The 22,822-nt window shown below is 45.2% G+C and overlaps 1 protein-coding gene across 2 annotated transcripts in view; it reads left to right on the top strand.

The window, feature by feature from the left end:
- The window catches only part of LOC115465396 (follicle-stimulating hormone receptor-like), a 355,843-nt gene that overhangs the window by 236,003 nt on the left and 97,018 nt on the right, over positions 1–22,822 (top strand). The gene's annotated exons all lie outside the window — the stretch shown is intronic.

Raw genomic sequence — 22,822 nt, 5'->3', positions numbered from 1 at the left:
ATTGGTGTTACATTGACCACCCACCAATCATCTGGTATCATGCTTAATTTTAAAGATGAATTACATATTACTAACAATAGTTCCGCAAGTTCATTTTTCAATTCTATCAGTACTCTGGGATGAATACCATCCGGTCCGGGTGATTTGTTACTCTTCAATTTGTCAAATTGCACCATTACATCCTCCAGGTTTATAGAGATTTCATTCAGTTTCTCTGTCTCGTCAGCTTTGAATACCATTTCTGGCACCGGTATCTCTCCCAAATATTCCTTGGTGAAGACTGAAGCAAAGAATTCATTTAATCTCTCCGCTATGGCTTTGTCTTCCCTGAGTGCCCCTTTTACTCCTCGGTCATCTAGTGGTCCAGCTGGCTTCCTGTTTTAATATACCTTAAAAAAATGTATTATGTGTTTTTGCCTCTAACGCAATCTTTTTTTCAACGTCCCTCTTTGCCTTCCTTATCAGTGCTTTGCATTTGACTCACCATTGCTTATGCTGTTTCTTATTATTTTTAGTCGGGTTCTTCTTCCATTTTCTGAAGGACTTTCTTTTAGCTCTAATAGCTTCTTTCACTTCACTTTTTAACCATGCCGGCTGTTGTTTGACTTCCTTCCTCATTTTTTAATACACGGAATATATTTGGCCTGGGTTTCCATGATAGTATTTTTGAACAGCATGCACACCTGATGCAAATTTTTGACCTTCACAGCTGCTCCCCTACATTTTTTCACCGTTCTTCTTATTTTATCATAGTCTCCTTTTTGAAAGTTAAATGCTAACGTATTGGATTTCCTGTGTGTACTTACTCCAAAACCGATATCAAATCTGATCATATTATGATCGCTGTTATCAAGCGGCCCCAGCACCATTACCTCCTGCACTCCATTAAGGACTAGGTCTAGAATTTTTCCTGCTCTTGTTGGCTCCTGTACCAGCTGCTCCATAAAGCAGTCCTTGATTTCGTCAAGGAATTTTACCTTCCTAGCATGTCCCGATGTTACATTTACCCAGTCAATATCGGGGTAATTGAAATCACCCATTATTATTGTGTTGCCCATTTTGTTTGCTTCCCTAATTTCCTCCAACATTTCTACATCCGTCTGCTCATCCTGGTCAGGCGGGCGGTAGTACACTCCTATCACTATCCTTCTCCCCTTTACACATGGAATTTCAATCCATAGGGATTCCAAGATATGTTTTGTTTCCTGCAGAATTTTCAATCTATTTGATTCAAGGCTCTCCTTAACATACAATTTTACCCCTTCACCAATTCGATCCACCCTATCACTACGATATAATTTGTACCCTGTTATGACAGTGTCCCACTGGTTATCCTCCTTCCACCAGGTCTATTATATCTAATTATATCTAATTTTTCATTTAGTGCAATATATTCTAACTCTCCCATCTTATTTCTTAGACTTCTGGCATTCGCATATAGACATTTCAAACTATGTTTGTTGTTCCTATTTACATTATGCTCAGTACTTGACAGTATTAATTTGCAATCTTTCGTCTGTTTTCTATTTTTATTTAAGGATACCTGATATACTACGGTCTCTTTTGCAACCTCACTATCGGGATACCCTATCTTCCCTGTTTTGGTGATATCTTTGCAAGATACCTTATCCCGAACCATGCGCTTTTGAGCAACTGTCGGCCTTTACCCCGTTTCTAGTTTGAAAGCTGCTCTATCTCCTTTTTAAATGCCGATGCCAGCAGCAAGGTCCCACCCTAGTTAAGGTAGAGCCAATCCTTTCTAAATAGGCTCCCCCTTCCCCAGAATGTTGTCCAGTTCCTAACAAATCTAAACCTCTTCTCCCTGCACCATCGTCTCATCCATGCATTGAGACTCCGGAGCTCTGCCTGTCTCTTGCAATTTTTCACAATCTTCTTGCAAATTAACAACTTTGAATAACTTTGTGTCATCAGCGAATTGAATTACCTCACTAGTTATTCCCATATCTAGATAATTTATAAATATGTTAAAAAGCAGCGGTCTCAACACAGACCCCTGCATTCCCTGGTTTGTTATTTGTCTTCCTTATTATTGGAGTCTTCTTTAAAAATTTAAACCACTTCAATCCATTAGGAGTAACAGCGGTATATTATAGTATAGTAGAAGTCATTATTAAAGTAGACCTGGGGAAAGCTACTACTTATCTCTGAGGTCAGTATCGTGGATGGGTTCATTTTTGAAAGAGAAGGACTTCCATCTTTCGACTTAAAATGGAAGATGAACGTCCTTCTCACAGAGACGTCCAAATCAGTATAATCAAAACCCGATTTAGGACGTCTCCAACTGCACTCCGTCACAAGGATGTCCAAATTTCAAGGGGGTGTGTCGGAGGAGTAGCGAAGGTGGGACTTGGGCGTGCTTGACAATTGGATGTTTTTGACCCATAATTGAAAAAAAAGGACGTCCCTGATGAACACTTCGACGTTTTCACCTGGACGTGTTTTTATTACGAATTACGCACAAAAATGTGCCCGAAATGACCAGATGACCACCGGAGGGAATCGGGGTTGACCTCCCGTTACTCCCCCAGTGGTCACTAACCCCTCCCATCCTCAAAAAACATCTTTAAAAATATGTCGTGCCAGGCTCAGGTGTCATACGTCCGTGACAGCGCATGCAGGTCCCAGGAGCAGTTTTAGTGGGTACTGCAGTGCACTTCAGGCAGGCGGACCCAGGCCCATAGCCCCCCTACCTGTTATGTTTGTGGAGGAAACAGCAGGGTCTCCAAAACCCACCACAAACCCACTGTACCCATGTATAGGTGTCCCCCTTCACCTGTAAGGGCTATGGTAGTGGTGTACATTTGTAGGTAGTAGGTTTTGGGGGGCTCAGCACACAAGGTAAGGGAGCTATGTTCCTGGGAGCAATTTATGAAGTCTGCCTTGTAGCACTATAGAAATGTTAAATAGTAGTAGTAGTAGTACTTCAGTGCCCCCTAGGGTGCCTGGCTGGTGTCCTGGCATGTCAGGGGGACCAGTGCACTACAAATGCTGGCTCCTTCCACGTCCAAATGGCTTGCATTTGGAAGATTTTGGCATGGACATCTTTGGTTTCAACAATTGCCGAAAGTCAGAAACATCCAGATCCAAGGACGTCCAAATCTAGGGACGTCCAAATTTAAGGATTTGGACGTCTCTGACGGTACTTTCGAAACAAAAGATGGACGTCCATCTTTTTTTGAAAATACGGGTTTCCCTGCCCTAGGATTTCGCCATTTTGCAAAGATGTCCAAATCACAACTTGGACGTTTCTTTCGAAAATGCCCCTCAGAATCTTGCTAATTTTCAGGACTCTGCCTGGTACTTGTGACCTGGATTAGCCACTGTTGGAAGTTGGATATTGGGCTAGATAAACACTTGGTCTGATCCAATAGGGCAACTTTTATGTTCTTAGTTAAGACAGATAGACACAACACATGGACATCAAGCAGAAAAAGCCGTTTTGGTAACAGAGAACCAATGCTGAGTGGAAAAAAAAAAACTAAACTGAGTGGAATAAAACTGGGAATAATTGAATAAAACTGCATGAATTGTGGATTTTAAAAAGTTACGCATAACCTAGCAACACAGGAAGCCTCGTAGTACAGTTGGTAGGTTGCTTACCTACTGCACCCATAGCCTGAGTTCTAATCTTGTGCTGGGTTTTCTGTCAGTTAATCAGCCTCTGGCCAAGTCAGGCATCCATCCACTTTCAGCCAGTAAATGAATACCCAGCATTAGCAGAGGAGCGAAGATGACTGGGGAAGGAAACGGAAAACCACCCCACTAATAGTCTACTAAGAAACCCCACACGAGTGGCAGCTCCCATAAGTTGTTCACTTCTTGGCACCTGTATACAGGGGGACTACTTTTACCTTTAGTAGCACAGTAATATGCAATGCTACAGTTATCATTGTCATGTTTAGAATATTTTTACACACCGCACATCTAGTACCTGTCTTTTTGTTTTATTCTCGCATTCTTTATTGTGTACTGAATAAATAGTAATGTGAGTATATACTATTTTTCTAAGTATTTTTTTGCATTTTTTCTTCCTCTATTCTTCAATTTCCTTGCTTGAAATATTATTTAATTTTAATGAATGTAATTACAAAGTGTATTTTATTTATTTATTTATTTTATTTATCAAGCAGTGTACAATAAAAAAACGACCGGCAGAACATAATATAATAGCATACGAACAAATAAGGAAAGACACAAAAGGAAGGGGTGTGTGTAGTAACAATAACAATTATCCATAAAACAAACAATGGAATACAAGTTGTATGGGAGCAAGAGACCATTAAGTTAGAGAAAAAAAAACCCAAAAACAATGAAAGCGAAAAATCATCAGGAAACAAAATCTAGAAAAAGCATGAGGTTTACTAGACAAAGTTTTATCTCCTGTATTTACTAATTGGTCAATATATTTCTCCAAGTAAGCATTTAACAGTCATGCCTCCAGCCACCCTTTTTTCCTCCTCCTCATTTTGCCTGCCCTTCTTTGTTCTTGTTTTCTGACTGCTAATATTTTTGCCATTTTTTTCTTCTACCATATTGGTGAACCATAATAATTTATTTATCGGCTTGCTGACACAAAGATTTGTTGCTGTTTTAAGTCTCCTTTATATCGCTGCAAAATGCAGGCAGAAAGTCACACACAAGAAAATATAAAAAGAGGTGCTGAGATTAAATTAAGGTACAAGGTGATGGAAAAAAAAATCATGCACCCTCAAATATATATATCATTTTAAATGGAAGATTTTACTCTGGAAGTGAAACAGCTGTAAAACGATTTTCCATTAAAAAAAATATAGATATATATATGATTGAAGGTATTTAAAGTGTTCTGCTACCTTTCTATTGCTGTCCATAATTCCTGTGTCCCTTCTAAATCCCCTGATCTTGGCAAGACGTTTTGTTTTTTGGCTAATTTGTTTTCTTGAAGTCAGACTTTCTGTTCTAGAGCCCTTGTTCTAGGATGGTTGTGTTCTAATTCATTACCCATATTGATCCAGACTACATGATCATCACAGGGCAGTGCAAGGGTATTGGGCACCCTAGGTGAATCTTCAGTGTTACAACCCTACCTAAACCCCCATTAGATTTTGATTATTAAATTCTACCATCATGGTCACCCAAACACCATCGCTCACACAACAACTTGTAAAAATGCATAATTGAACATCAGCTACCTAGTATTCCAATGGATTTAACTGGGCTGAAGTGGCTGCCCTCTTAAATTCCGCTTGGCTGCCTAAATGTTGATATTCAATGGCACTTAATGGCACAGCTGAATATCACCACAGACCACCCCTGTGCTGTCTGGTTAATGATGGAGCAGTCAATGGGTGGAGCTTGGCAGGGCTTGAGAGGAGCTGGAACTTAACTGGTTAGCAGCCATATTCAGATTGCTAAATGGTTAAGCAAGTGACTAAAGTTGTCAGTGTGCTGCGGTGGCCAAGAAAGCGCACAGAATGTTGAGTATAATTAGGAAAGGGATGGAAAACAAACACAAGGATGTTATAATGCCGTTGTATCGCTCCATGGTGCAACTGCACCTCGAATATTGTGTCCAAGTCTGGTCACCGCATCTCAAAAAAAGATATAAAGGAATTGGAGAAGGTGCAGAGAAGGGCAACGAAAATGATAAAAGGGATGGAACGACTTCCCTATGAGGAAAGGCTAAGAAGGTTAGGGTTCTTCAGCTTGGAGAAAAGGCGGCTGAGGGGTGATATGATAGAAGTCTACAAATTAATGAGCGGACAGATGTGAAGCGTTTGTTTACACTTTCAAACAATAATAGAACCAGGGGACACAAGATGAAGCTAGAATATGGTAGATTTAAAACAAATAAGAGAAAGTTTTTTCTTTACTCAGCATGTAGTTGGATTCTGGAACTCGTTGCCGGAGAATGTGGTGGCAGCGGCTGGCCTTACGGAGTTTAAGGAAGGTTTGGACAGATTCCTGAAGGAAAAGTCCATTGAACATTATTAAATTTTTTTTTTTTTGGGGAGGGGGGGGGGGGGGGTTGCCGGGTTCTTGAAGCCTGGATTGGCCGCTGTCAGAGACAGGATGCTGGGCTTGATGGACCCTTGGTTTTTTCCCAGTATGGCGGTGCTTATGTGCTAAGGTTAGGGTCAGTGGGCCCTCCAGACATCCTTGGAGGCATCTTCAGCACAGTGCTTTGGATCCCTCCATCCTTACCGGCACTAATACTGGCATTGGGCAGCCAGAAAATTTTCATTTTGTATAGGTCTGCACATCAATTAACCATTTTAATCACATAATTAATCAGGTTTAAAATTGTTATTTGCACAATTAATCGCCTAAAGCGCCCCCCTCACATTTCCTCCTGTAGAGTGCAAAATATAGGCAACAGATACAAATTCTCCAAACTGACATTTCAATCACCGAGGAGGATTTGGGGGGGACACCGGTGCCGGAAAGAATATTTGAAGCGGGGGAGTCGGAGAAACTAAACAAATTCTCTGTAACCTTGGAGGATGTAATGGGTCAGTTCAGCAAGCTGAAGAGTAGTAAATCACCGGGACCTGATGGTATTCATCCCAGAGTATTAATAGAACTAAAAAATGAACTTGCGGAGCTACTGTTAGAAATATGCAATCTGTCCCTAAAATCGAGTGTAGTACCGGAAGACTGGAGGGTAGCCAATGTTACTCCGATTTTTAAGAAGGGTTCCAGAGGAGATCCGGGAAATTATAGACCGGTGAGTCTGACGTCGGTGCCGGGCAAGATGGTGGAGGCTATTATTAAGAATAAAATTGCAGAGCATATACAAAAACATGGACTGATGAGACAAAGTCAGCACGGATTTAGTGAAGGGAAGTCTTGCCTCACCAATCTAATGCATTTTTTTGAGGGGGTAAGCAAACATGTGGACAATGGGGGAGCCGGTTGATATTGTATATCTGGATTTTCAGAAGGCGTTTGACAAAGTGCCGCACGAAAGACTCCTGAAGAAATTGCAGAGTCATGGAATCAGAGGTAGGGTATTATTATGGATTAAGAACTGGTTGAAAGATAGGAAGCAGAGAGTAGGATTGCGTGGCCAGTATTCTCAGTGGAGGAGGGTAGTTAGTGGGGTCCCGCAGGGGTCTGTGCTGGGTCCGTTGCTTTTTAATGTATTTATAAATGACCTAGAGATGGGAATAACTAGTGAGGTAATTAAATTCGCCGATGACACAAAATTATTCAGGGTCGTCAAGTCGCAGGAGGAATGTGAACGATTACAGGAGGACCTTGCGAGACTGGGAGAATGGGCGTGCAAGTGGCAGATGAAGTTCAATGTTGACAAGTGCAAAGTGATGCATGTGGGTAAGAGGAACCCGAATTATAGCTACGTCTTGCAAGGTTCCGCGTTAGGAGTTACGGATCAAGAAAGGGATCTGGGTGTCATCGTCGATGATACGCTGAAACCTTCTGCTCAGTGTGCTGCTGCGGCTAGGAAAGCGAATAGAATGTTGGGTGTTATTAGGAAGGGTATGGAGTCCAGGTGTGCGGATGTTATAATGCCGTTGTATCACTCCATGGTGCGACCGCACCTGGAGTATTGTGTTCAGTACTGGTCTCCGTATCTCAAAAAAGATATAGTAGAATTGGAAAAGGTACAGCGAAGGGCGACGAAAATGATAGTGGGGATGGGACGACTTTCCTATGAAGAGAGGCTGAGAAGGCTAGGGCTTTTCAGCTTGGAGAAGAGACGGCTGAGGGGAGATATGATAGAAGTGTATAAAATAATGAGTGGAATGGATCGGGTGGATGTGAAGCGACTGTTCACGCTATCCAAAAATACTAGGACTAGAGGGCATGAGTTGAAGCTACAGTGTGGTAAATTTAAAACGAATCGGAGAAAATTTTTCTTCACCCAACGTGTAATTAGACTCTGGAATTCGTTGCCGGAGAACGTGGTACGGGCGGTTAGCTTGACGGAGTTTAAAAAGGGGTTAGATAGATTCCTAAAGGACAAGTCCATAGACCGCTATTAAATGGACTTGGAAAAATTCCGCATTTTTAGGTATAACTTGTCTGGAATGTTTTTACGTTTGGGGAGCGTGCCAGGTGCCCTTGACCTGGATTGGCCACTGTCGGTGACAGGATGCTGGGCTAGATGGACCTTTGGTCTTTCCCAGTATGGCACTACTTATGTACTTATGTACTTAATCACCAAACTGAAAATAAATTTTTTTTTTTTTTTTTAACCTTTGTTGTCTAGTGATTTTATTTTTCTAATCATCTTTTTCCCTGCCTCTGGTTCTGCTTCTCTCTGTCTGTGCTCTGAACTCGGTTTCCAGGGCATCCTGTCCATTCATTATTTCTTTTCGCTCCTTTTTTTTTCTTCTCTTTCTGCCCTATATCTGTCTTTCACATTCAACTTTCTTCCACTTTTCTTCCTCCTTCTGAAATCTGTCTAGTTTCTATCTCTCCTCTTCCCTTCCACAGGCACCATCTCTTCTTTTTTCCTTCCCCCTCCCCTCCACTTCAAGGGCACCATCTCTTCTTTTTTCCTTCCCCCTCCCCTCCACTTCAAGGGCACCATCTCTTCTTTTTTCCTTCCCCCTCCCCTCCACTTCAAGGGCACCATCTCTTCTTTTTTCCTTCCCCCTCCCCTCCACTTCAAGGGCACCATCTCCTCCCTTCTCTCTTCCTTCCCTTCCCCTACATGGACACCATCTCCCTTGTTTATTTATTCCATCTCCTATTTCAGGTCATAAGTATTGCCAGAGCCATAGTGAGGGGAGATGACACCCGGGGCGGGTCGCCGCTGCGCACTCCCCCCCCCCCCTGGGTGCAGCACGGCGCACCCTCCTCCCGCTGGAGCGCACCCCCCCCCCCCCCGGAGCGCATACCTGCGGCGAGGGACGGGCGGGAGGGCCGATCCGCCCCAACTGCACGTTGCTGGGGTGTGTCGGCTCCGCGCTGGTTTACTGCTCTCTCTGTCCCGGAACAGGAAGTAACCTGTTCCGGGGTAGAGAGGGCAGTGCACCAGCGCGGAGCCGACACCTCCCAGCGGCGTGCACCCAGGGCGGACCGCCCCCCCCCCCCCACCCCCCTTCCTACGCCACTGAGTATTGCCATACTGGGAAAGACCAAAGGTCCATCAAGCCCAGCATCTTGTTTCCAACAGTGGCCAATCCAGGTCACAAATACCTGGCAATATCCCAAAAAAGTGCAAAACATTTTATACTGCTTCACATCTCTGCCTGGCTGCCTCACTCCTCCCCTTCACCTGCAGTCTTGTCATCTCTCACTTTCCTCCCCTCCCCCTCTACAATCTGGATCTCTCTCTCTGTTCTTTCTCCTGCAGGTCCCAACAACTCTACCTGCCTCTCCAGTCCTTCTGCACTGAGGCATCTGACTCTCCTTACCCCTACCCACCCACTCTGATGGAACTTCCTGTTCCCTGCGGATGGGATGCTACAGAGGGAGGGATCCCGGCTAGAGATAAGCAGCATGTGTATAGCACTGCAGATTGTAAAGGCAAGCTTGGAGGGCCACCAGGGGGAGTGAGAGGGAGATGCTGGAGCATGTGCATGTGTACGCATTCGGGAGACGTGTACACATTGAGGGGAGGGGGTTGCACTAGCAGGAGAGAAAGATACTGGAAGGAGGAAGCTGAGAGGAGAAGATGAACGGGAGAGATTATGAGAAGGTAGCGGTGCAAGGAACAGGGAGCTTAATGTGATTAACGTGTTAAAGTGATTAACCGAAGTTGAAATTTTATTGTGTTAATTGCGTTAAAAATGTGCAGCCCTCGTTTTGTGTCATTTCCTGCATTGTTTATGTGAATCCTTATTTTTTTCAGCATTTTCTGGGCATTTTCTCATTACAGGAGCTATGTTGTCAAGAGTGCATGCTCTTTCAGAAAGACGGTGTGATCTTTTGAAAGAGTACACTTCAAACAAAGGGGAAAATTCTATAAATGGCAATAAAATCTTGCACTTAACGCGATTCTATAAAAAGTGCTCCAAGATGACCGCTCTTTAGAGAATAGTGTTGAGCACCAAATTCCGCGCTCAACTTTGGGTGTACAGACTTATGCTACCCGAAGCTTGGTGTAAATTCTGATGCGCAACTTGGGCATGGATCCCCGCTATTCTTTAACACTGCATGCATCTTTTGTGAATGCCCTGACCCTTCCATTTCCCTCCCATGGCCACACCCTATTTTGAGTTGTGCACGATCCAGTTTAGGCACTCATTGTTACAGAATAGCATGCAGCCAAATCGGCGCTCAAATCATAATTAGTTCCAATTAAGTAGTTGTTAACACCAATAATTCAATCATTGGAGCCCATTAACTAATTAATTCGGGCACTAATCTGGGATGTGTGCCCAATTTTGGGTGCCCAAGAATCCAGGGGAAAGTGAACACTTTCTACAGACCGCACTCTTTGGAAAGAAAGCACACTCTTGCAAAATGAGTTTGTACTCTTTCCCAATTATGTGCATATGCACGTGTAATCCCCCATTATAATTGGGATTACTGAGCGATGAGAAAGCCCCTCCCTGGAGTCACTGGGGGGGGGGGGGGGGGGGACAGAATTGGTTGGAAATGGAGTGAGTTTGAAGCCCATCCCCAAGGAGAGTGTTTGTGGGAAAGTGCTGGGGGAAATGTTCCTGGTTGTTGAATGTCAGTAGAGGAGAAATTTTGGCGTTAATACTGTTGTGGAAAGCACGGGATCTTTGGTTGCTTCTACCCCCACCGGGACCCTTGAGGAGAGGGGGGTGTCCTGGATGGGTTCAAGAAAGTAAGGCTGCCTAAAGTGGAGGCTTCTGCCAGTTTAGCATTAACCATGAAGTGGAGGAGTGCTTCAGGTGGGAAACGGGGTCCCATCCTGGAAGCAGGAACAGGAAGAGCCTGTTCAGAAAAAAGGTAGTAGCCAAGAGAGGATTGTGGACAAACAGGGAGGTCTGATCCAACAGCCTTAAGTTGTTATACTCAGAAGGGATGGATATGGACAGGAGGAGCTGTAACTATGTATATACTATAGGACTTATAAATTGAACGAGAGAAGAAACGCCCTGTGGCTTGTTTGCATCTGATATCAAATTGGATTACAAATTGATTTGATTTATGCCCGAAAGGATTCTGAACAGCCTGTTGCAGAGAGTTTCACTAAATTTCCTGTTTGTTTGCATAAAAACCTGGACTGGAGTTTTTTTCTTGGCGTGAAAGTGGAATTTATTTGCTTCCGAACTACTAAAGAGAAGAGATTAAAGATTAAGAGCCCCGGTTTAATACTCTATGGCCTTCCGGATTATATCCGGCCCTGGCTCGCGCCCAGCTCAGTGTGTGTGTAGAGACTGTTGTTAAGGAATTTGTATTTTTGTGGCCCTGGTCTTGGGTGCTGACCCACCCAGAGCTAGCTGGTGCCCAGAGTGGTGAGATCAGGATTACAGAAGCATTATTCAAGCATGCATGCACTTTTTGGAAAGCCTGTGCATTCTTTCTATAAGAGTGCCCTCTTTGCAAACAGTGTATTCTCTTTTGAAAGCGTGTGTGATGGCAAATGAAAAAAAGCCCATGAAATTACTGCTCCTTCATATTTCCAAAATTTTTGAACCCTCTTGCTTCTCTTTTTCCTTTCTGCCACTGAATCTGTTTTGTCACTTTAGATTCTACTGGGGTTACTCTGGGCTGACCTTATCTGATCTTATTGATTGTCAGCAATTGAGAGCTAATTGAAAACTGAGTTGCCATGGTAATTCTCCAGCTGACATAAAAGAAACAGTGTCTGTATTAGATTTCTAAAATCACAAGCAAACATCCAAAAACAGACATTCAAGACCTGAACATTAGTTTTGAGCTAAAAATCGCCTTTTAAATGAAACACAATATTGTATCATTCCATAACACTTCTTGCCCACCATCTGTCATGAGAAGGATCATTTTCAATGATATTTCAGGAGATAGTTACTAAACTGCAGTATCTCAGTACCACAGGTTAGTGACTTCCCTTTTACATAAATAATGCAGCTTGCTGAATTATTCATACTATCTGAGAACATGGGCTACTAGCCCAAGGCCTGATGCATCTATGTGGTATCTTAAAGGGGCCAAGTAGATACTGCTTCCCCATCCACCTGAATACACCACCCAACATATGCATGCTTTTATGCACCCCATGGTAACTTAAACTAACAAGTTACAGTAATATAATGCACATTATTGCCATTTCACATGGAGTGGCCTAGTGGTTAGGGTGGTGGACTTTGGTCCTGAAGAACTGAGTTCAATTCCCAACACACGCAGTTCCTTGTGACTCTGAGCAAGTCACTTAACCCTCCATTGCCCCATGTAAGCCGCATTGAGCCTGCCATGAGTGGGAAAGTGTGGGGTACAAATGTAACAACAACAATTAAGAGGAAAATAACATTATTGCTGTCATGCACCTTAAAAACTATCCCCCTTAACTGGGTAACATAAAGGTCGTATTCAAAGCATTTGTCTGGCAAACTTTTGTCAGACCAATTTCATCAAATGAAAATCCCCTTCATTTTAGGCTCTGCGGTTAAATGTATTTTTATAATAGGTCACTTGAAGTGAAGGCCACAGAGGTGCCTATTTCCACCCTACTTTTAAAAAGTTACGTGGAGGGGCATAATCGAACGGGGCGCCCAAGTTTTCATTTGGGCTTCCTCGCAGGACGGCCCCATAAAGGGGCGGGGCAACCCGTATTATCGAAACAAGATAAGCGTCCATCTTTCGTTTCGATAATACGGTCAGGGACGCCCAAATCAGCAAATTTAGGTCGGCCTTAGAGATGGTCGTCCTTAGGTCGTTTTTGAGATGGTCGTCCCCGGTCTTCGGCGATAATGGAAACTGAGGATGGCCATCACTGTGCGCTAAATTTTTTTGTTTGTTTCAGGGAGCATGTCTGGGGACAGAGAGTGGGTATTCCTGCGCTAATAATTTAAGGCAACTACATTAATGTGTACTAACTGGTTAGCGCAGGATTACTTCATGAACCCTTAGCACCAACAACATTGGTGTCAATAAGTTCTCACACGGAAATAGTTTTAATGGCTATGCGTTAATGGCAACATTAATGCATGATAAACTATACTGGAACTATACTGGAAGGGAGCCAAATTATGTCTTCAACACTTTATATAACAAAGGTTCTCCAATGTAAACATAAGTATCAAAAGCAAAGGGAGGAAGCTTCCAGTTTAAAAGCTTGTAGAGCAGGGCTGCTTCATCATCAGCTGAAAAAGATGCTTATGTTTACATTGGAGAACCTTCGCTATATAATATTAGTGCATGGCCATTAATACAAAAAAATGGAAAATTGGCTATTTTACTGCTGTGGTAAAAATGGTCTTAGCGCACAGGAAAAACCCATGCAAAGTCGTGCTAAGGCTAGATTTTGGCAACTGTTGGAAGCAGAATACTGGATTAAATGGACCATTGGTCTGACCCAGTATGGCTATTCTTATGTTCTTATGACCCACTGCCAGAGCATCTGCGGGCTGTTACTTGATCTATTTCTTTCAGGTGGGTCCCCAGCATCAAGAAACTATAAAGTTCCATGTGTTCCTCATGTCTGTCTATCTGGTCATTTTGGGGCTTCCCTGGTTGCAGAAACATGAACCTCATATCGAATGGTGCTCCGGAGATATTCTAGCCTGGAGCCCAACCTGTTCTCAGTCTTGCTTCACATCTGTCAACCCTCAGCTAACCTTACCTAAGTTGGATTCACCTCTGCCTTTTGATCTGCTGGCTGCTTCTGCCTCCAACACAGAGGTTCCTGGCAAGAAGGAAGCCATACCGCGTCTTTGGGAGTGTGACTGTCCTAGTGATTTAAGCCAGGCAAGATGCCACTCCAAGGCAAGGCTTCTTCGCCTTCCATCTCAGAGTCCCGACCCATCTTGAACACTGCAAAGATTCTTGCTTTCTCCCAGATCACTATCTCCGGGAAAAACTGCGATCTATAAGCGGTCAAGGAAGTGGGTCTTGCGCTGGGCATGCAACTTCAAATCTAAAGTGTGCCCAGGGAAGAAGGAAACCCTTCAATCAGGGATACATCCAGTGGTGTGCTGGTAAATTTTTAACAACAGGCTCTCTCCCCGGTCCACCTCGGCGCCCCCCCGTCCACCTCGGCGCCCCCCCCCAATCCACCGCTGCGCCCTCCCCACCCACCTCTGCGCCCCCCCAAAATTGCAGAGCTGGCCATAGCCGGGGGGAGGGGGCAATGCATTACTCTCTCCAGGAAAAAAAATTAAATGATCCCAGGTTCCAATCTAATTCATGTTTAATATGGGATAAAATGCCATAAATAAGTAAATAAATATAAACTTTTAACATTCAGCACCTGATTCTCAAAGTGGACATATTCCAAACACTATAATGAAAATAACATTATTTTTTTCTACCTTTGTTGTCTGGTGACTTTGTTTCTCTGATCATGCTGGTCCAGTATCTGATTCTGCTGCTCTCTATCTGTTCCCTTGACTCCGTTTCCAAGGCTTCCTTTCCATTTATTTCTTTTCTTTTCTTTCCTCCTTTCTTCTTCATTTCTGGTCCTCCGCAGGCTTGATTGTCCAGTGGATCTAGCTTCTTCCTATTTTCTCCATCCTTGTGCAGTTTCTCTCCTCAATTCCTTTTCCCTCATCTAATCTCCTTCCTCTATCTTCCCTCCATGTCCAGCATTTCTTCTCTCTCCCTTCCCTCCCCTCCATCCATGTCCAGAATTTCTCTTGCTCTCCCCTCCATCCATGTCCTGAAACTCTCCTCTCTCCCCTGCCCCCCTCTCCCCATCCATGCCCAGCAAGTCTCTCCCCTGCCCCCCTCTACCCATCCATGCCCAGAAAGTCTCTACCCTGCCCCCCTCTCCCCATCCATGCCCAGCAGGTCTCTCCTCTGCCCCCTCTCCCCATCCATGCCCAGAAAGTCTCTCCCCTGCCCCCCTCTCCCCATCCATGCCCAGCAAGTCTCTCCCCTGCCCCCCTCTACCCATCCATGCCCAGCAAATCTCTCCCCTGCCCCCTCTCCCCATCCATGCCCAGCAAATCTCTCCCCTGCCCCCCTCTCCCCATCCATGCCCAGCAAGTCTCTCCCCTGCCCCCCTCTCCCCATCCATACCCAGTGATTCTCCTCCCTCCCCTGCCCTTCCCTCCCGCTCCCAAACATGTCCAGCGAACGATGTCCTTCGCCCCCACCCTCCCCTCCCGCTCCCATCTGACTTTTTAAATTACCTCCGTCGAAACCGCTATTTAAAGCCCTGCTGCGTGCAGGCCATCTCTCCAGGCTTCCCCTGCTTGCTTCGGTGATGTTCGTGCCCTTAGTCCCACCTTCGCGGAAAAAGGAAATGACGTCAGAATGACGTCAGAAGGCGGGACTAAGGGTGCGAACATCACCGAAGCAAGCAGGGGAAGCCTGGAGAGACGGCCTGCACGCAGCAGGGCTTTAAATAGTGATTTCGACGGAGGTAATTTAAAAAGTCAGATGGGAGTGGGAGGGTGGGGGCGAAGGACATCGTTTACCATGTTTCGGAGCAGCAGGGGAGGTAAGCATGTCCTGTGATGGCACCCTCCTGCCATGCTTACCTCCCCTAATGGAGCCGGCTCGCCCCCCAACAACAACCGGCTCGCAAGAGCTGTCAAAATTTAACAAGCGGCTCTTGCGAGCCGGACAGAGCCGGCTCCAGCACACCACTGGATACATCAGTACTGGTGGTCCCAAATTCCCCATGTTATGCAAGATATTTTAGACGTTAGAAGGATAAGAGGGAGACTACTATATCTTCTTGCTTGGAAGGGCTTTGGACCTGAAGATAATATGTGGGAACCTGCTGTCAATGTTCATGTCCCCGTATGTGTAATATGTCATCAACTTTATTCCCTCAAGCCTGAACCCATGGGTCCGGGGAGAGGGCTTCAGTGAGGGGGTACTGTCACATTCCTTACCTGTTTTCTGTGGCCTCTAGCAGCATTCCATGCCAAGAAGAATCTGTTTTACGTCCTAGAAACTCTGCACTTCCTTTATAGCCCTGCATGAGGGCGCTGGCTGATGTCATCACTTTCTGTCGCCTAGCCTGGTCTAGAATGAGTTCCAGCCTGTGTCTTCAGTTCTGTGCCAGAGCCATGACGAAGTGCAACTGGCATATTGCTGCTCACAAAAAGAATACAGCTTTTCAGCATATGAATTCCATCAGTGGAAATTAAATGCAACCAAAATCAAGCTGGTTTGATTAAGAAGCCATTTGCCCAATATTCAGCCAGCAGCAGACAGCGTTTGTTTGTCCACCGCAGTCGCTAAAACTGGAACAAACCAAACATTCCTGTAAATGACATGCGAACAATATGGAATGAAAGTTTTTTGGGCTGAACACATCTAGTAAAAACATCCAATGTAATTTATAAATTTATAAATTCTCTTTGCTTCATGTACAATTTCTCATTCATAATAGATTTTCTAAATGTTAAACATCCATAGCTATCCCAGTATGTTTATGATACTGTATTGTAAAATTGGATTCTTACAACAAATTACTTTCTTATGCATTATTCTTTGTTATGTGTCCTATACTGTTTATTGTAAGCCACATTGAACTCAAACTTGTTTGGGATAATGTGGGATATAAATGTCACAAATAAAATAAACAAATAAACAAACACTATTTTGTAACAGCTATAATTGTGATCTATATCCCCAAATAAAGAATGTTATTAGAACACTAGTAAAAAAAAGGCCCATTTCTGTTAGAAATGAAACGGGTGCTAACAAGGTAATATTCATATGTTGATTGTTGTTAACCAAACAGTTCATAGTAAAGTGCTATAATGAGATGGAGTGAAGGGTGTATAATGAGGAAGATTGTTCATGAGTATGACATGTTTTTTCCCCTTTTAATTGTATTTCATGTGTTGCCCTGTTGTACCCCCATGTGCAGCAACCCCCTCCCCATGTCCACCAACCGTTCTCTTTTTCCTGTGGGTTTTTTTTTCTTTTAAGTTTAATTCACCCAATGTATTTGTCTGTGTGTTTGTGCCCTCACCCTATGTTCACCAACTATCCTGTTTCCTTTAAGCGTCATATTTTATTTTTTTGCATGTTTGTTTACTGAGTTCCATGACCCCCTCCTTCCCTTCCCTTCCTCTCCTTCCCTCTGATGAGAGAGAGTGTGTGGGCAGGACCACAGGGGTGAGCATTGAGACAGAGTGTATGTGTGTGTGAGAGTGTGTGTGTGAGAAAGAGAGAGAGAGAGAGAGACAGACTGTGTGTGTTTGAGAGAGAGAGTGTGTGTGAGAGTGAGACAGAGGGAGTGAAAGAGTGTGTGTGTGTGAGAGAGAGAGAGAGAGAGACTGTGTGTGTGTGTGACAGAGAGATACAGTGTGACACAGAGTGTGTGTATGGGACTGAGTTTCATGACCCTCTCCTTCCCTTCCTCTCCTCCCGTCTGATGAGAGAGAGTGTGTGGGCAGGACCACAGGGGCAGGCGGTGAGACAGAGTGCATGTGTGTGTGAGAGTGTGTGTAAGACAGAGAGAGAGTCAGAGTGCATGTGTGTGTGTGTCAGAGAGAGTGTGTGTGAGAGTGAGACAGAGAGAGTGAAAGACTGTGTGTGTGTAAGAAAGAAAGAAAGAAGTTCCTGGCTTTTAAACCTTTCAACCAGTCTTCCTAGGGAATATGCTGTTCAAAGTTCAAGACAGATTTTATTCCCTTTCTGTTTATAGTAATTTTGTTTATAGCCAAAGTCTGCAAAATACTGACTGCTTTTCTTTCCAGCAGGTTCACATTTTCCTATGCAACTCTATTCTAATAAATTCCTGTGACAGTTCATAATGGTGCAACTAGAGCTAGACTCGCCCCTCCCTCCTACGGTTCACAATCATTGTGTCTGCCCAGGCAAAAACTGCCCTAGCGAGGTGCAAGAAAGCTAATAGCCCTTTTCCATGCATTCACCAAAGAAAATACCTTGTGTAGCCCATGTCCATTTCCTCAAAAGGGAATCTCTCCTGCTCAGGGACTTGCTATGGGGAAGGAAGCCATTCCATCTAGTCTTCTAAGCTGGCATCCTGTTTAAGGAGAGTTCAGGGGCTTTTCCTCGGACTTCCTGTAAGCAGGCAGTTGCTCAGGGTAGGGAGGGGGCAGAGGCTATATTGCCTGTGTTCCCAAGGAAATTACTCAATCTTCTTCACCCCCCTCCCCCCCCCCCCCCCCCCCCCCCCCACCATCAGACACAGGTGCTTCTGCCAGTGTTTTCTTCTAGACTTGAGACAGGACTGAGACTCTCCCCTCCCCCTATGGGCAAACAGGTTTCTCTTTCCATATTTTAGGATGAAAATATACTGACCCGGGACATTGTTACTTAGGTTGAGCCTTGCTGGCAGGAAAAGACGTGGGATGGTATTTTCTGTCCCTGTCACAATATATATGCTGAAATTTTATAAATACTGTGACATACCTATATCTGGCACTTTTATATGTAAATGTTGGATATTTTATATATACTAGCTGGAAAAATTCAAATCCATGGCAAGGGAAGGGTAGGTTTACCATATTTACTCCCCCAAAAAAGAGGACACATGCTGTGCCCCCGCCACACCCTGCCCTACCTACCCATCACATTCCCACCCCGATCACACCTCCACCCCGCCCCCTATCACACTCCCTAAGAGTGTCATCATTGTGTCCCCTTACCTTACTGTACTGCCCTGGTGGTCTAGTGACCCCCTCTTTCCTACCCGGAGCGGCTGCAGCCTCTCTTGCTGCCTTCCATCCCAGCACTAATTCAAAATGGCTGCCGAGAATTCAAGCAGTGACCTTGCAAGACTTCTGCGGAAGTCTCGCGAGGCCGCCGCATGAACTCTCGGCAGCCATTTTGAATCGGCACCAGGACCGAAGGCAAAAATCTGTAGTGCTCCAGGCATGAAAGACGGGGCTCTTTCCTGCCCCGAAGAGGTCACTAGACCACCAGGACAGTACAGTAAGGGGAGGGGAGGATAGGACACCCCTAGGCCTGCCCATTTGTCCAGACAAATCTGGACAAACGGGCAGACTGGCAAAACCCACCCAGTTGCCCGGCCATGTCCTCAAAAAGAGGACATGTCCAGGTAAAACCGGATGTATGGTAACCCTGGGGAAGGGAGATTGGATTCTCACAGTGGTGTATACATCTTTACCATCAAGTACTCCAGTAACCCCCAGGTTCAAAAGACAAGTTAGTCAGGGCTTGAAGCAGGTGTAAATGCCAATGCAAATTTTTACAGGGCCTACATGTAATACTTCAAAGGGCCGCCTAGACCAGAATGCACCTCCCTTTTATATGCTTTCAACCCTGTGTGCTGCATGTTATCCCCCCAGATTCTGTATAGGTCACCCAAATTTGGACGCAGATCCCTGTGTAAACCAATTAGTCACTTAAGTGCTAACAATCAGCTGGGTTATTTTACTGAGACGTATAAGCCCTAACACAACCTGGAGCGTCACTTCCAGTTGTGTTATGGTATTTTCATAGGGGTTCTTTTAATAAGCTACTGTAAGCACTAGCATGTGCTTAACACAACTTAAAAGGGCTTACCACAGGATGCTCTGAGAGGAACTGCACTAGCTTCCTGTCAAGGACCGTATCACTTTTAAACTCTGGTGCATAAAATCATCTATGGTGAAGCCCCAGCATATATGGACACCCTCATCAACTTGCCACCAAGGAACTCTCACAGATCCACGCGATCGTACTTAAACCTTCATTATCCAGTATATATTGGACTTAAATACAAAAGCATCTATGCATCAACTTTCTCCTAAACTAGCGCTTGTCTGTAGAATGATCTGCCTAAATTGGTGAAACTTACTCCTGATCACCCCACCTTCAAACAGCGCCTCAAGACCTTTCTATTTGGCAAAGCTTATGCGCCACTCCCGCCTGGCACCTCTAACTTCTGAACTCTCTTTATCCCGGTGTCATATTAATCACCACTGCTCATTTTCTTTTTCTTTATCTCTGCAACAATCTACATAAAACACGACAAGGCAGAGTTCAAACCAGGGGCGTATCTGCGTGGGGCCACAGGGGCCTGGGCCCCGCAGATTTTGCCCCGGACCCCCTACCGCCGTTAACCCTCCCTCCCTCGCCTACCGCCGTCACCTACCCCGAGGTCCGCTTCCTCCGTTTTTTTAAAATATTGCTTCAGCTGGCGGGGGACCCCAACCCCCCGCCAGCCCAGCCGCGATCTTTAACTTTTTCATCCTCGTCGTGCAGCGCGCTGTGAAAGCTGCATGCATCTTTAGTTCCAGTTGGATGGAGTCTGACGTCGCAGCACGTTGACGTTACAACGTGCTGCGACGTCAGACTCCATCCAACTGGAACTAAAGATGCATGCAGCTTTCACAGCGCGCTGCACGTCGAGGATGAAAAAGTTAAAGATCGCGGCTGGGCTGGCGGGGGGGGGGAGTTGGGTTCCCCCGCCAGCTGAAGCAATATTTTAAAAAGCGGGAGGAAGCGGACCTCGGGGTAGGTGACGGCGGTAGGCGGGGGAGGGAGGGAGTGTTAACGGCGGTAGGGGAGGGTTGACGGTGGTAGGGGGGGCTATAATGTGCCCCCTCACTCTAGCCCCTGCCCCCCCTACCGCCGAACCTCAGATACGCCCCTGGTTCAAACAATCAATGTCTTAGAAGTAAAATGGTAAAAAAAAAAGACATTGATTGTTTGAACTCTGCCTTGTCGTGTGTTTTATGTAGATTGTTGTAAGCCACATTGGGCCTACCCCTGGGTGGGAAACTGTGGGATATAAATGCTGTAAATAAATAAATTAATTAAATCCCAATTTACGTGCACAAACCACACTCCAAAACAAATTTCTGATTTTAGTTTTTAGAGGGAGCATATCTGGGGGCTGAGAGTGGGCATGACAGCATGAATCATCGCAACCACATTACCACGTGCTAACTGATTAACGCAGGATTAGCTCGTGAGTCCTTACTGCCTACAAAATGGGTGGCGGTAAGGGCTCATGTGCTAAGTGCTGTTCATGGTCGCACGCTAACGGCAACAGTGCATGGCCATTAATTAGGAAAAATGGAAAATTGGTGATTTTCTGGCTGTTGTAAAAATGGCCTTAGCGCACGGGAAAGACCCACGAAAGGCTGCGCTAAGGCCACTTTTTACGGCAGCTTATAAAAGGACCCCATAGTAAGAAGACGCAAAACATGCATTACTATTTATCCTGCTGTGACTTGGATATCACTGTGGTAAATTAAGACAAGCTGCATTAGGACCCTTTAAGGGGCAAATAACACAACTTGATAATTTTCCCCATAAATGAAAGCTAAATAGAAGGTTTTCACTTGCTTGAGGTTTGTAATTTTTGTTTTAATTAAAAGTTATCTTTGCTTTTTTTCCCACAGTTAAAGCCATTGTTGTGCTTTACAGCACTTGCCTCCGAATTACAATAGAAAGACCTAAATCTAATTAAAACCTAAAGTGGTTTATGCAGAATCTCTATGATTCATGAATTATTTTTTATTGCTGAAAGTATGACCTTCCTTTTAAAACTCTTGTGCAAATATACTGAAATGCTTATAGATCACTAGTAAAAGAGGCCCGTTTCAGAGCAAATGAAACGGGTGCTAGCAAGGTTTTCATCGCCAACACCCCCTCCCTCCCTGGCCAACCCCTTCGTTGTTCTGCCATTGCTCCGCCCCCAACGCCATGACGTTTGACGCGAGGGCGGGGCCCGGAGTGATGTCCCACCCCCTCCGCCTCCCTCCCTGCCAACCCGTTCGTTGTTCTGCCATTGCTCCGCCCTCGAGGGCGGGGCCCGGAGCGATTTTGGTGGCTTCACCACCACAAACCTTCGAACCTTTTTGAAGGAAGTCAGGGCTTGGCTTCACTGACGTCAGTGTCCTCAGAACGTTGAGGGTGAGTTTTATTATAGTAGATATGGGCACTGGGAAGTATTCCATTTCTTGTGAATTCTAATGTAGTACTAAAGGTTTATTTCCAATAAATAAGAACTGCTCAGTATCCTTTTGCAATATATATATATATACCCTGTTTTCCACTTCCAACCTGATCATGCCAACAGGGACACCTCTTCTTTTTCTCCATGGAATGTAAAGGGCCCTTTCACTAAAGTGTATTAAAATTGTGTAGATAGAAAAAAACATGCTATAACTACAAAGCTTCTAAGGTAAACTGTTGGGCTCATGCCAGACTCATATTTGGGAAAACAAAATACGAGAGTGCAACACCACCAGTGGCGTAGGAAGGGGGGGGCAGTGGGGCGGTCCGCCCCGGGTGAACGCCGCTGGGGGGTGTCGGCGACTCGCTGGTTCCTTGCTCTCTCTGCCCCGGAACAGGTTACTTCCTGTTCCGGGGCAGAGAGAGCAGGGAACAGCGAGGCGCCGACACCCCCCAGCGGCGTGCACTCGGTGGATTGGCTCTCCCGCCCGCCCCTCACCGCCTTCCAGGTATGTTCTCGGGGGGGGGTTGCGCTCCGGAGGGGAGATTGTGCGCCGTGCTGCACCCGGGGGGGGGGGGGGTGTGCAGCGGCGACCCACCCTGGGTGTCAGCTGACCTCGCGACGCCACTGATCACCACTAAGAGAAAAATTACACTGGCTGCCACTTAAAGAACGAATCGCGTTCCAAGTCTGCACACTAGTCCATAAGATCATTCACGGAGATGCCCCGGCCTACATGCTAGACCTGGTGGACTTGCCACCTAGAAATGCTAAGCGATCAGCCCGCACATTCCTTAATCTACACTTCCCCAGCTGCAAAGGACGAAAATATAAACTAACACATGCTATCAGCTTTTCGTACATGAGCACACAGCTGTGGAATGCACTACCACT

Source organism: Microcaecilia unicolor, chromosome 3 (assembly GCF_901765095.1).
Source record: "Microcaecilia unicolor chromosome 3, aMicUni1.1, whole genome shotgun sequence".
NCBI lineage: Eukaryota > Metazoa > Chordata > Amphibia > Gymnophiona > Siphonopidae > Microcaecilia > Microcaecilia unicolor.
Note: the sequence above shows the minus strand (reverse complement) of the source record. Positions and strands in the feature narration are given on the sequence as shown.